This window comes from Uranotaenia lowii, chromosome 3, assembly GCF_029784155.1.
Source record: "Uranotaenia lowii strain MFRU-FL chromosome 3, ASM2978415v1, whole genome shotgun sequence".
Lineage (NCBI taxonomy): Eukaryota > Metazoa > Arthropoda > Insecta > Diptera > Culicidae > Uranotaenia > Uranotaenia lowii.
The window spans coordinates 302,855,275-302,869,855 of NC_073693.1; the positions used below are offsets into that span (position 1 = coordinate 302,855,275).

The window sequence follows — 14,581 nt, forward strand, 5'->3', positions numbered from 1 at the left end:
TTTGAAGTATTTTAACTACATATTTTCTTTCAAAAAAAAAAAAAAAATCATGAAAATCTATATAATTTTTTTTTTCGATACTTCGCATGCTTCTGAGAATACCCAAGCAACCAAATATGGATCTCTTCAAAGGAATACTCTTTCCACTGAGATTCATTCTAAGTTTAGTTTACTTGTCTAGCTTCATTCCCTAGCATTAAGTAAAAAACATTTTTGTTAAGGTTCTCAGCATGAATAAATTTTGCTCGCGTTTTTGTTTTTTTTTGTTTGCTGCCAGACATGCTGAGAACAGAAAGCGTCCATTACCAGGGGGCTCATATGAGCTTTTTGGTGTGGGGGAGTGTGGTGGGCCGCTTTATATGCGTAAAAAAAAGGTCACTTATTTATACGAATTAAGGTTATGAAAGTTACATATTGGCTGACAAAAAAAAACAACCGCCCAATACCCTTGAGTGAATCGTATGTACTCATTAATGAACTTGAAAGTTGCCAATGTAATTTATATGTACGTTGTAAGGGACTTAAGTCACAAAATGGGCACAAAAGTACTCAAAACGGAATTTACTATTTTAAAGTTAGTTCATTGAAGTGCTTTCTTCCTGACTTGCTGATTGTCTGGTTGGATGGGTGCGCCTGCAGGTATGCTACAAAATCATATCATCATTTCGAGTTTCAGTATCAGTAAGAATAGCATCTAGGCGTGGTCTAGTGGGGACGTCTTCGACTGTCACTACGAAAGTCGGGGTTCAATCCCCAAGACCGATAAGTTTCTTTCAATAAGTATTTCTATTGATTGAATGACCATTCTGATTCGGTTTAGGTAGGGAAATGTGAGAAAATACCAATCGAGCGACAAATTGAACAAATCTCGGCAAACCGTAATTTGCGGAGTTTGGAATCCGGCGCATGGCATCATGGCGGCACTGTGTACTGAGCATAAAGCTTAGTTCTTTTAGAAATGGGACACTTTCTTTTGCTAATAGCTCGTTTACTAGTAATCGGACATTCAAAATTTTGGCAGCAATTTGTTGCCTGTAAAAAGTACTATTCGACCTATTTTTTTGCAAAATTTAGAAATTACGCGTTTTCGAGATATTTACGATGCAAGAGAAAAAGAAAAAAATAATTTTGCACAGTTTCATTCAAAATCCATCATAATCAAATTGATAGCTGACAAAACCGTTGATTATTCGAAGAATTACTGTATGTAAGTGGTGGAAAAGTATGCAAATACTGTCAAAAATTTCCACAAAGTTCAAATCAAGCATTGGAGTGAAGCATATTATCGGCAACTTCGGCTAAGGGTCATCAGAAAATCAAGTCTCATACCAGCATTTTTAATTTTCAAAAAGCAAAAAACTAAGAGTAGATCGCTGAAATTTCCAAATTTTTTTATTCGCCGATAAACTGAAAGTGTTGCCTGGTAATGAGTCATTCAAACCACTCCTAAAACACTAAATTTTTGCTAGTTGCAGAGCTCGTAAGCTGTATAGCCGGTTCCGAGGCTATGGGACAGATAATTTCTGATGAACGACAAAACTTATGAAATACCCTATTTTAAACAAATTCCAGCGGTTGAGTCCTATACCATGTCTGCTCGTGGCAAGATCTCGAGTATATTAAAGTATGTGTTTGCTGGTTATTTTTTATGAAATATTATGATTTGCCAAAACTCTGCTCCTGTGGAAAGAAATAACAATATTTAAAACGAAAACTATGGTTTTCGCTGTTTTTGAAAGCCTAAAAAGAGTAATCTTTTATGTACCCTTAACAAACTACGTTCTATACTAACCTATTATACTTTAAGTTTAATCTCATGATGGTTTTACTTCGTAATTGCCAGAGTTTGCCAACAGAAATTCCATTAAAAACGCTCAAAAAGTGGCTAAAAAATAATCAAATTGGTTAATTTCGAAACAGCTGTATCCACTAAATTGCCCTCAGTTTCTTTCAAAAGAGAAGTATTGGTCCAAAAAGTAGCGGAAATTGAAGGAAGAAGGTGTAGCCACCTAAAATACAAATTAGACGAAGTATTAGTTTGAAAAACTGATCAATATCATGACTGAAAAAAGTAGGTACCAAGAATAAAGTGGAATTTATTCTTACAAAAAAACGTTAAATATTTTTTTAAAATTTTTTCATTAATCATCATAAAATTACCTTCATTTTCTTCATATAAAGTTTTAAGATCAAGCGAAAGGTTTTTGAGATACACGCATTCGTAACTGTCCCATTTCTAAAAGAACTAAGCTTTAGTATATAATAAGGTTACAGAATTTTTCAGCACATTTCCGGGCCAGGAAACTCAGGCATTTTTTTTTTAAACCTGACAAAATCCGGGCATTTAATTTCTAAATAAACGACAAAAAGTTCGTACATTATCCAGGCAAATTTTGTCAAAACTCAGAAATTATTCATCAAAAATCATGAAAAAAAAATTTAAAAAGTTATTTTTTCATCAAAATTTATAAACAGATTTTAAGTTGTATTTTAGGCTTCGAAAAATCCTTTAATTATTATTTTTGCAAAATGTGCTCAATTTTTTTTTGTTCCGGTGGCTAAATGACAAATTTTCATAACAATATTTTTTCGCTTGATTTGCCAAATAAAGTGACTCGCATGCAAAGCTGGCAAAATCGCTAAAAGTTGCCAAATCAACCGTTACAAATGTAATTAAAGTGATTGGGGAACGTCTGGGGAAGTCTGGATCGGAGAGAAATCGAAAACCGGAAGCCGCTGAGACGACAAAGAGAGTTGCTGGTAGTTTTAAGCGAAATCCTAACCTCTCTCTCCGAGATGCCGCAAATAAGCTGGGTGTATCGTCTACAACCGTGCATCGAGCCAATAACGAGCCGGACTATCGACTTAAATAAAATACGACGGCCAAAGCGCGATCCCGGAGGCTGTACACGACGATGCTGACGAGGCTTGACTGCGTGGTAATGAACGACGAAACCTAAGTCAAAGCCGACTATAAGCAGCTTTCGGGACAGGAGTTTTATACTGCAAAAGGAAGGGGAAAGGTAGCAGATAATTTCAAGTAGATGAAATTGTCAAAGTTCGCGAAGAAATATTTGGTTTGGCAAGCCATCTGTGGCTTGAAAAACAGCATTTTCATAGCTTCCGGGACTGTCAAACAAGAAATTTACATGAAAGAGTGTTTGAATAAACGTCTGCTGCCTTTCCTGAAGAAACACGGTTGTTCCGTACTGTTTTGGCCGGATTTGGCATCTTGCCATTACGGTAAAAAGGCCATGGAGTGGTACGCCGCCAACAACGTGCAGGTGGTTCCCAAGGACAAGAACCCTCCCAACACGCAAGAGCTTCGCCCAATTGAGAAATACTGGGCTATTGTCAAACGGAACCTAAAGAAGACCAAAAAACTGATAAGGACAAGCAGCAGTTCAAAGCAAACTGGCTTTCTGCGGTGAATAAGGTGGACAAGGTGGCTGTATAAAATCTAATGGCAGGGATTAAGCGTAAGGCCCGGCAATTCGGATTTGGAAAAGCTGAAGCCTAACTGAATATTTTCCTGAATTTTATACTAATTAAACTTGAAAAAGAAATTTAATTTGATTTTATAAATAAACGATTTCACCAATTTACACGCGTTTTCCCTTGACCAAATTTTGACCGTATCACTAATCGCACAGTATTTCTTCACATCCTGTCATCGATGATTTTTTAGCATTACATAAACTTTATGTAATATTTATTACACCAATAAGATTAAAAATGATTCTGTGGTCACTCATTTAAACATTATTAACAATTATCCTTCAGATGTATTCATGAGTTAAAAACATGAGTTTGAGTTCTAATGGTTCTTTTGTTTTGTTTTTGACAATACAGTGAATACCCGATTTTATCACCCCCATGATGAATTTTAAAGTGATAAATTAGGGAGAGTGATAAAATCGGGAGATTTTGAAAAAAAAGATTTTAATCCGTTCTAATCTAATAAATTTCCACAAAAAACGTATATTATCCCAATAAAACAGTGTACAGGTTTATAGAAGATATTGCCAAGTTTGACATATTACTAGTAATAGGTCCTTTTTACATCAAAACATCTTACAATTTGTTTTAACGTTTACGTCGTGGGAATTCAAGCTATTAGTATGCTTCAACAGGTATGAACAAGAATGTGGAAGATTGTTTGTTTTTGTGGTTTCTTAACCTAAATCGTGTCAACAAAACCGTAGGGGGAAGTGTTCCTAAATGCGCATGTTGGGTAATATGCGCATACAGCCGATTGACGATATGGCTAAAGATTTAACATATCTAATCAGTGCAGTTTGAGGGTAATACGCTTTAAACACATGGCATGAAAAAATTAAATTGTTATATAAAGTCGAAAAAATTTAAAAATTCAAACAAGATTTTTGTCAGTTTTGATATAATATATTGAACTTTACTTATTGTGCGTACAGATTCTGTGAACAAAAATTTTAATTGTTTTTCTTTCTCATTCATCTGGAAATCGGAATTTCAACAAATTGAAGCTTTTGGCAAAGTTGTAAATGATAAGATATTGGAATAACAGACAGGTTCTGAATGCCCATATCAAGGCAGGTTAAATGCCTATATCAAGAAAAATAGATTGTTCTTATAAATTTTTTACTTTCTTCCATTTAAACATTAAATGTACGCTCAAATCACGATTGTAAAGCGAAAAAAGAAGAACTTCATACTGATTTGATAGAAATACAATATGAACAAAATATTACCATGAAATATGGCCATATGGCATACTTAACTATGTTTCATGCAAAAGAACTAGTGATGTAAAAAATTTCACCAAAATTTCAGCCTTGACGTATGCTTAACATCCGTTTCTGCCATTTTCAATTAAATAATTTCAAAATATTGCAAGTGTAAATGAAATATAGCTTAAAACATAAATATGCGCATTTAGCCCGCCGGTTTCGGAAATCGGCTATTTTGACTTCTTTTATTATAAAATTTTTTCCACAAAAACTGTAGGAGATTTTAACAGAAAAAATGCTCTAACGTATAGAAAACAGATGTCCGCTCATGTGCATATAGTTTTCAGACTCCTATCTATCGGAATATGGGAGAAAATGAAGGTTTTCCTTAATATGCGCATATAGCCCGCCTCTCCCCTACCCACGACACATGTGAAACTTCAAGGAACATAAATAGTGTTGAAGCTGTAGGTATGTTCGACAACATAGTTGATTGGGCTGATGCTTCAGATCTCTCGATAGTTGATGTCATCTTCTTGCGATGTATCAGAGAGATTGCTTTGAAAAAAGCCCAAACAAATTAAACACAGCATAAAGATTACTTGAATATGTTCTGTTAAACCATTACATTTAGTTATAAATGTATTCAACAACTTTTATTAAGTTAAAATTGTAATAACAAAAAACCTGTTTAAAACTTGAATTTTTGTGTAAATATCTTGATACGTCCATGATCAATCATCTTCACATTCAATATCAATGTAATCATCCATCAGTTTTGTCCCTTTAGAATGATTTCAACCCCTTTGATGTTCAACAAAAATAAAAAAAGGCGATATTTAGTTATTTTGCGTTGATTAAAAAATGATGACAAAATCGGGTGAAAAAATGAGACAATATCGGGGATAATCAAAATCGGTGTGTGACAAAATCGGGTTTTCACTGTATTGGCACATATTATAAACTGCAGATTCCATGTTTTTACATAAATTTTCCTAGATTTTATTAAAATTCATAATTAATTATAGGATCATTTCAAAGAAATATTCAAACGTTTGAGTTTTCTAAGCATGTTTGTCTCGTTTAGTCCGATAAGTTGATTTTTTTAGATTTGAGATCAAAATGAGTCTGTGGCTGTGTGGCAGCGGCCTAAAGAATACTGCCACTGGGATACTGGTCCATGTCGTACGAGGCGACTTAACCAGTACTTCCCAGATACGTTTATCTCATATTTCTGTCTATTGGAAATCAATGAGACTGTATCTGGGAGGGGGAGAAAATAGGTCAAGTTCAATTATTGCATGCAGAGTTCAGAAGTTTTTCAAGTTCAAAACATTGGAATGAAATGTTTTGAATCTGAATCAGTTTTGAATTCTTGCTAGTATTTTTGAACTTTTGTACGTATTTCCTCTCGAGAAGGGTATGCCAATGATGCATATGTAGTACATGCATTTGCACAAGCTTTATTCTTCCATACTTTCTTGTTTTGCCAATTTGGAATATGATTTTTCATTTAATTAATATCTTTGCTCTCCTAGTAACTCCTTTGAATAAAATCTCTTCGCAAGTGTTCAAATGTGAATCGCAAACGCATCGCTTACGGTCCCATTGCTTTTGGCTATCTGTAAATATTAACCGATTTGAAATCATAGAAGAATATGATCTAAATTACATCAGTTATATCTGTTTCATCAAGCGCAAAATTAGTGTATTTTCCTTATAATGGACAAGTGTTCAGTCCCTTCTATCTTTGGATTGGTAACAGAATTTTGTGGAGGTAAATGTCTTTTCATATAAAGATATTTCATTTTTAAAATTGCATTTCCATGGAAAAAAATTTCAAAAAAATATGTTCTTCTAGGTTGCCAATAGGCTTTAAAATTCTCTATTAAATCAAGCTTTTGATCAAAACTTGTATCACATGTCGACAGTCATATCTGTTTTACCTAATATATGTCATCTCTCTTGTATTTACATGTTCCCTTAGTTTTTGAATGGTTATAGAGTTGAGAAGAGTAAAAGCTCCTCTTATATCGCACTCTGATATTTCGTTATCACACGTCAATCCTGCTTCTGGAATTCACTGCTACAGCTCGTGCAGTGTTAATATCGCTTATTTCAAATTTGGTGTCACAGAAACTCATTGTAGTCGTCTAACCAGAGCGCTAACTGGTCAGTTAAATAAAAATATATAAAAACAAGACTTTGTTTTCTGAATCTCCTGTATGGTTAAGCTATGATTCAGAGGTACTATTGTACCTATATTTACCTTCCCCTTAGTGTGTACATGTCCCTCTTCTGCCCGACTACATTTCCTTAATGTATGTCAGAATTTAACAAAGTAAGATAAAAAAAAAGGTCCTTATTTCCAATATTATGATTATAAGCTTTATTGCTTAAAAATCCTATGTGGATAGGCTAAATGCCAACTTTGCCATTATAAAATTTCTTATTTGCCCTCATTGTAGCATCCTGGTTGAAAAATTTTCTGATCATTGTAAACTCAAATCTTCTGAATTTTGTAGTTGTGAATCAATAATGTATGATTCATTTTAGCTCATATATGCCTGTTTCTCGTTTGCTAGGAAGCTTTTAGGTACTCTCACCTATCCTGTTATAAGTGTATCTTATTCTAAGAATTTAAACTAAAATAACAATCTATCATTTTTCACCCAATGTGGTTATAAGCTTCAATGCTTCAAAATCCCTACCTGGATCGGCGTTATGCCCTAAATATTTGTTTATTTTCTAATCATTTTATGGTTTTCAGGTTTCTCATGTATATGATGAAATCTGTGAAAAAAAGGCTAGGCACAATTTTCCCGTTTGTTTGGATAACGTGCCGCTTTAAGCCTACCCCTTTTCTGATACCTGATTAAAAAATGAAAGACAAAATCGGGTGAAAAAATGAGACAAAATCGGGGGTAATCAAAATCGGTGTGTGACAAAATCGGGTTTTCACTGTATTGGCACACATTATACACTGCAGATTCCATGTTTTTACATAAATTTTCCTAGATTTTATTAAAATTCATAATTAAATATAGGATCATTTCAAAGAAATATTCAAACGTTTGAGTTTTCTAAGCATGTTTGTCTCGTTTAGTCCGATAAGTTGGTTTTTTTAGATTTGAGATCAAAATGAGTCCAAAACTGATGATTAAGCATTTTTCGTAATAAATTATCGAATCAAGTATTTAAGATTCAATGCTTTCCAAATCAAAGTTTTATAAAAAAAATACTAGAAATTTCACACAAAACAAAAAAACGTCCAGAACTCAAGTCTTAAATAAAATATAAAAATAAAAAACAGGTACGAATATGGAAATCATTCATTGATAAGCTGAAAAGCTGATAAGTAAATACTTATGAATACCTGATTATTTTGATTTATTTGAGTCTCATGAATAACACCATAATTACTAATTTTTTAAGAAAGATTTTGAAACCCCTCGGTGGAATTGTTCTTTTATTGAATAAAGGTAATGGTTTTTTTTTCTTTTTGATAGGAGTTTATCCTGTTATGGTAAGCTTGAAAGATTGCCCGGAATTATCCGGGTAGGCCCAGATATTTCATTCAAACTTAGGAAAAAGTCCGGTCAATTTCATTGCAAAAGCCTAGAGTTTGCATGGATTTGTTAACCTCATTTGTCATAAAAAACAAAAACAAATTGTGTGGTTTAATTTTTTTATTTATGCGTCCAACATGAAATTTTTTGAGCAAGTTTCTTAATAATAATTATGAAAGGTTTATTGGAAGCACAAAATTAGATTGAAAATCTGCTGATTAATTTTTATGAAAAAACATTTTTTTTCCAAGATTTTTTTCATGTATTTTGTTGCGTTATTCCTGAGTGTTGACCAAATATGTTCGGATATTGCCCATTTTTTGATAAAAAATTTCGAAATCAAATGCGTGGGTTTGTCAGGTGTTTAGATGAAATAGCCCGGATTTTCCGGCCCAGATACGTGTTGAATTTTTTTTTGTAAACCTTACGTTAGGGTCATTTATCGTTGTAGAACATGGATTTTTATCAATTCAGGTTCAATGCTCCCGTGGCTGATCTATGCATTTTTTTTAATTAAAAAAATTTTAACATTCGCTAAACGGATGATTTTTATTATAAATCTTTTTCTTAAATTTTTTCTTAAACTCTTCAGATGATTGGAACATTGTGTAACAACCCTTCCAGTATTTTTTTAAAATAATCTATTGATGCGATTAACTTGTCTTGTTCTTGAAAAAGTAACACAAACATCTGAATGAACCAGCTCGAATCCGTAAATTCTTAGTATCGAAAAATTTCCGTATCCATTTTCCTTCGAAATTCGGTCGTTTCCCAAGATTTATGTCTTTTTTTGCACCACAGGATTGCTGGGCGCTCGGCTGCTACAAAAAGTACAACCCATCATTGGGCCGCTGTGCATAATTTAATTTGAATTATACCGCTCATTAAACGGACCGATGATGATGATGCTGATGGTGCCAAAACACACGGACCGGTATTCTTTCCAGAAAAAGGTAAATTCTTCGGTTCTTTATTACCTACCCAAAGTAAAACGCCACGCCACGCTCCCGTCAATGGAGCAAAAAGGAAAATCAGATGAATCAGGAGCGTAGGAGTAAGTATTAAGATGCTGGCACAGTTTGGCACTTTTTATTTATTGCGATGGTTATGGTTTACTTTCGTTTGCGTTGCGAGATGATGATGGTTTTGTGCTCATTGTTTGCGAATGGCTTTAATTACTAGCTCGGAATATATTTATGTCCCTTTTTCACATCGAACACTTTTTCTTAGAAATACTCTTAGAAAATGATAAGTTGTACTTTTTAAACGTGCGCACATTTTCAAGACAATGTTTTAATTTATTTGACAAGTTCATGTCGTACATCTTGTTCCTAGACAAAGCCTTTATTCTACTCTCTGGAGCCACTTTTTTTATTTAAGAAAGCACTTTCTCATATTTATTAAACCCGGAATGATCAATGACTCTTGTAAAACATTGTCGATTGCTTTGAAAAATTGTCTGCATTCAACCCATTGATTTTTTCCCTCAAACTTCAGGTAGCTAGATTTTTTTTCTCTGGAGCCACTTACCCAGTTCAATGTAGTTTTTGGTATTGAACATGAAAAATTTCCATAACCACCATAATGCTGATAAATTATTTCAGATTCGTCTCACAAGCTGTTCTCTTGACAAACACTCGCACTTCACCAACATAAATGATAACCCGAGTTCAGTCCATAAGGAGGAATAATATTTATCCAATTAACAATAAAAGTGCCCTTTTCCCTTTCATGAAATTTCATAATTTTCGTTATGATTCTTTTTTTTTTTGGTTCAGAGCTAAAACCTTCTTAACAACACGACTCAACTCAAGTGAAAAAAAAACCAACGACTCCGCGCTAAAGTGCCCAATAACAACCAATGAAAAAATGACTTCATGTTTCCAAGTGAATGTTGTTGTCTGCTGCTGCCGTTTTGGGTGTTTACGATTATATGCTACATTTTTTGCTCATTTTGGGTTTCGTTTGCTTTTTTATTCTCTCTCTTCTGGTAGCCTAAAGCTTTCTCGCTGCCCAAACCCACTCGGTGTGGTCGTAATGGAAGAAAAGTGTCATGAAGTAATTTTGACCAACACAATATGACTTGGGGAACCGAAAACGCAGAAAAAAATGCAGAACGAGACAGCGAACACCACATAATTCATTCGCAAAGGTCGTGGTGCAAAAATAAAACAAAACCAACGGTATAAAAAAAACCTGCAGCACCAGAGGAATGCAATAAAACTACCAGCCAACGAGAAAGCAACAGCAGCAGCTTAGTTAGGAATGACCTTAAGACAGGGGTTAAGATGAATGAGACGTGAGGGGTTGAATGAAATATCATGTGTCGTTAAATGGCGACTCTGTCATCATTGTGGTGGCAGAGAGATCATCGCATTGCAGTGAGTGAACACTGAACAGCTGAATGAACGAGATGTGTCAAGGCGAGTTTTGAACTTTCCAATTGTTTTCATCTGAAGTATTTTGCAGTTTAAATACAATTAATAGTAGTAAGAAGACAACGAGTTACTTTCGAAATTTTTTCTTTAAAAGCATAATAAAGCTTTTCAGATTGGTTATTGATCTTGAATTCTAATAATTAAATTCAAATTTTTGTTCAAACAGTAAATATGGGTTCTCTTTGAAAAAAAAATCAAAATAAGCTGAGACTTCAAAATATTGATTTTGGATTTACATTAATAACCAGTCTAATTTTAACGGCAATTTCTTTTAAGCATTTAGAACCAATTTCATAGCATCGAATTTGAATATTATAGAATAAATATTGAACCCAAAACCTTTTCATTCTCCAGGGTTGCAGTTAAATTGTACATTTTTTCACAGAATGTTTAAAAGTTTTATTCTTTTTCAATCCGATTTTACCTTATTTTAAATCGGATTTTTTATAAATTTAATTTGATTGTTTTCAAAAATTTTAAACATTAAGAATAAGACGCATTTGTTAATCGGTTTTGAAAAGTTTCATATTTGAAAAAAAAAAACATGAGCAGTCAAGATCCCATTTTCTTGTGTGCAACATATCTTCTTGGAAAAATTGTTGTAGAAAGAAAAAAAAAAGCAATACTAAAAGTGTCGATTCGTCTTAAAGTTGAATTTCTGCCTTTGTGCCATGGAAGACAGGATGAAATAAAAACTTTGAGGATTCTCTATTTAATAAACTGTGCCAATTAAAAGAAGTATTGCCAAAAATAATCAATGAACCTTTAATCAATCGATTAATTTGATTTTTGTCGAATATTCTGGTTCCCTGATTAAAGGATCAGGTCTTTTATTTCATCCTAAAATGTTTTCAGTCAGTAAGTCAGTCAGTTTGAACTTTATTTTAAACAATATTAACTTTACTTTACAATAAAAACTTTTTCCAAACAAAGTTTTAACAGTTCGAGGAAACCATCTTCGGAGAAAACCTTCTTCGGGGAAAACTTTCTTCGGGGAAAACCTTCTTCGGGGAAATTCTTCTTCGGGGAAAACCTTCTTCAAGGAAAACCTTTTTCGGGGAAACCTTCTTCAGGGAACTTTTCTTCAATAGTGGGTGATGTTACTCATACAAGCTCCGAATTCAGAATCAATTTACTTCAATTAAAATATTTTTCTAAAACAATTTGTTATTTCAATTAGGGCCCTCTGAGCCAAAAGAGTATAAGTACAAAAATCACCAAACAATTTTTCAGATTTAAATTTTTATTTTGTGATTTTTCAGATTTTAAGAAATGTTTGACATAATTTTACGTTCGAAAGAAAATTCAAAACTCGTTTTTTTTTTTAATAATCTTTTATGCACTTATAACATATCTTTGGCTACAAGGGCCTCAATTGAAACAAATCCCAGCTGTGTGATTAAGCTGAGAAATCAACTCACCTAAGGAATGTAGTGTTTCAACTTTGCCCTATCGTTTGCAATTTGAATCTGATTCAGCTCTTTAACTTGAACTAAATAAAGATTTTTTGAAGTACATAATTGGAAATGATTCGAAACATTTTTTATAAGATTGATTTTATAATTGGTGAGACCACCAATCAATTTGAAAAGGCCTTTTAATATTAAAATTATTTCTTAAATTTCCATTGCGATGCTTGCTTTATACTTTAAAAGCATTTCTAATGCTAAAAAAATCCAGAATCCGAAAAATTCAAAGCTAAGGATAGCAATTTTTTTTTGTATTGCAGAAATAATCATTTTCATTTAAGCTTTGGGTTTCTTAATTTTATTGCAGAGGAAAACAGTTTCTTTAAGATTAAAATAAGATTATTGAATAATTTTCTAGGATTCGTATTTTTCTTTGAAATTCTACCAAGGAGCCGAAAACATCTTATCGTTTTTGTCAAGAACGAAAAATTTATTCATGGGACAGAATTTCACCGATGATTCTGAATCTGTATTTTGAAATTAAATGTATCTTTAACTCTGAGGAAAAAATATTGATTCTTTTTCTAACTCTGATTTTTCAAAATCGAAACTCAAATCGAGAACCAAATTTATAAATTTCTATTCATCAATCTTTAATTTAATTTTTGATCTTTTAAATTCAATTTTGAATTAAAATCTATGATTATAAAGTTTAAATATTCTTAAAAAATCTGGCAAAGCACATTCAATCTGCTTCTGCATTTTGAAATTTGAACAAGTAGTTTAAGAAAAAGTGGATTTGGAAGTTGAAATAATTTGACACATTTTGGACGAGGTTGCCGAAACAAAATCTGTGATTCTGCACTAAAAAAATTGGCTTTCTGTGGTTCCATCTAGATATTTTGTGATAATGGAATAAGGGAAACTTTATTAAAAAAAGAAAAAAAAATTGGTTTTCAATATGTCAAACAAACGCAACCAATTCGCAAATCATAGCTTGTGGAGAATCGCGTGCCACATTTTGTTTGGTGTATTTTTTGATTATGAAAAATATTTTGTAAATCCTATATGAGAAATTTTGCCAGAACATTCGCGATCCAGGTTTAGGAATCTATTTGATCATCCACGACTCTCTTTTTAATTTCATCATCTGAAGTTGATTTCAAATTTGGTCATAAAAATGACAGTTTCGGGTCAACTCATAAACTTGGCATGTTTTTTTTTGTAAATTACACCATTTTTCAAAATTCAAAAAAATATTGCTTTTCTTAAAATAGTAAAATCTTGGGGGAAATAACTTATTAAAATTAAAAAAAAAATTCTTAATGACACCTTAAAAATGTTGAAAACCATAATATTTTTTATTTTCATCTTATCTTTTAAAATAACTTCTGAAACATAGAAAAAAGTGGCCCATGATTTTTCGCTTTCCCATATATATTGTCAATTCGGCGATTTTTAACAGGTTTTATCTTTATTGTCATTTTGCAATTACAAATTGTCGGTTTGTTCATTGTTATAAGTAATGTAATTTTTCTCAATTTTAGTCAAGTTGTGTCAATTAGTCAGATTTGTAACAATTGTCATATTGATCAAATTTTTCAAATCAAATCAAATTGTCAATTTTGTCATTTTTGTCAATTTTGAAATTTTTGTCAACTTTGTATATTACATAATTTTGTCATTTTTGTCAATTATCATTACAAATTATCAATTTTATAATTTGTTATTTGTTTTCCCAATTTTGCCAATTTCAGTTAGATTGATAAAATTAATCAAATTTCACAATTAATCCTATTTCTGTTTTTTTTTGTCAATTCTGTCATAATATATTGAAAATTTGGAAAGTTTTGTCATTTATGTCATGTTTGTTTATTTAGCCAGTTATTTGAATATTGTCATTCTTATTTCTCATTTCATATTTCGTCAATGTTTTTGACAAATATGTCATTTTTTGCCTTATAGATCATTGCATTTTGGAGTGCTGTTTTTTGATTAAGTTGAAAAATAACAAGTTATGTGCAAATTGAATATGCTGATATGTTTAAAAAAAATTATCTCAAATATCTCGAAGATCAAAAACATAAAAATACTGCTGTAATCAAATATTTTAAGTCGCCCAAATGAATGGGAAAAAATTGAAAAACCTGGCGAAATTATTCAGATATTAAATGTAAGCTGTGAAGATGGAAAAAGGTGGGAAAAAGATAAGAGAAGATGAACAATTTTTGAAAAGGGCTCTGTTAAAACTGACAAACTTCAATTCAAGTTTAAAAGTGTTCGTTAGATGAAAGAAATAACTGAACATAGCGTTATCGGGTCCAATATTATGGATTTTCTTATTTGAAACAATTCGGTTATTTTTGCAGCATTGAAAAATCTGATGAGTTTTTGTAATTTTAAAATTTTATATCTTTTATGTCATTTATAGCATTAATGCCATTTATGTCATCTAT

General features: G+C 32.2%; 1 protein-coding gene across 1 annotated transcript in view; it reads right to left on the reverse strand.

The window, feature by feature from the left end:
* The window catches only part of LOC129754562 (dopamine D2-like receptor), an 83,641-nt gene that overhangs the window by 22,675 nt on the left and 46,385 nt on the right, over positions 1-14,581 (reverse strand). The gene's annotated exons all lie outside the window — the stretch shown is intronic.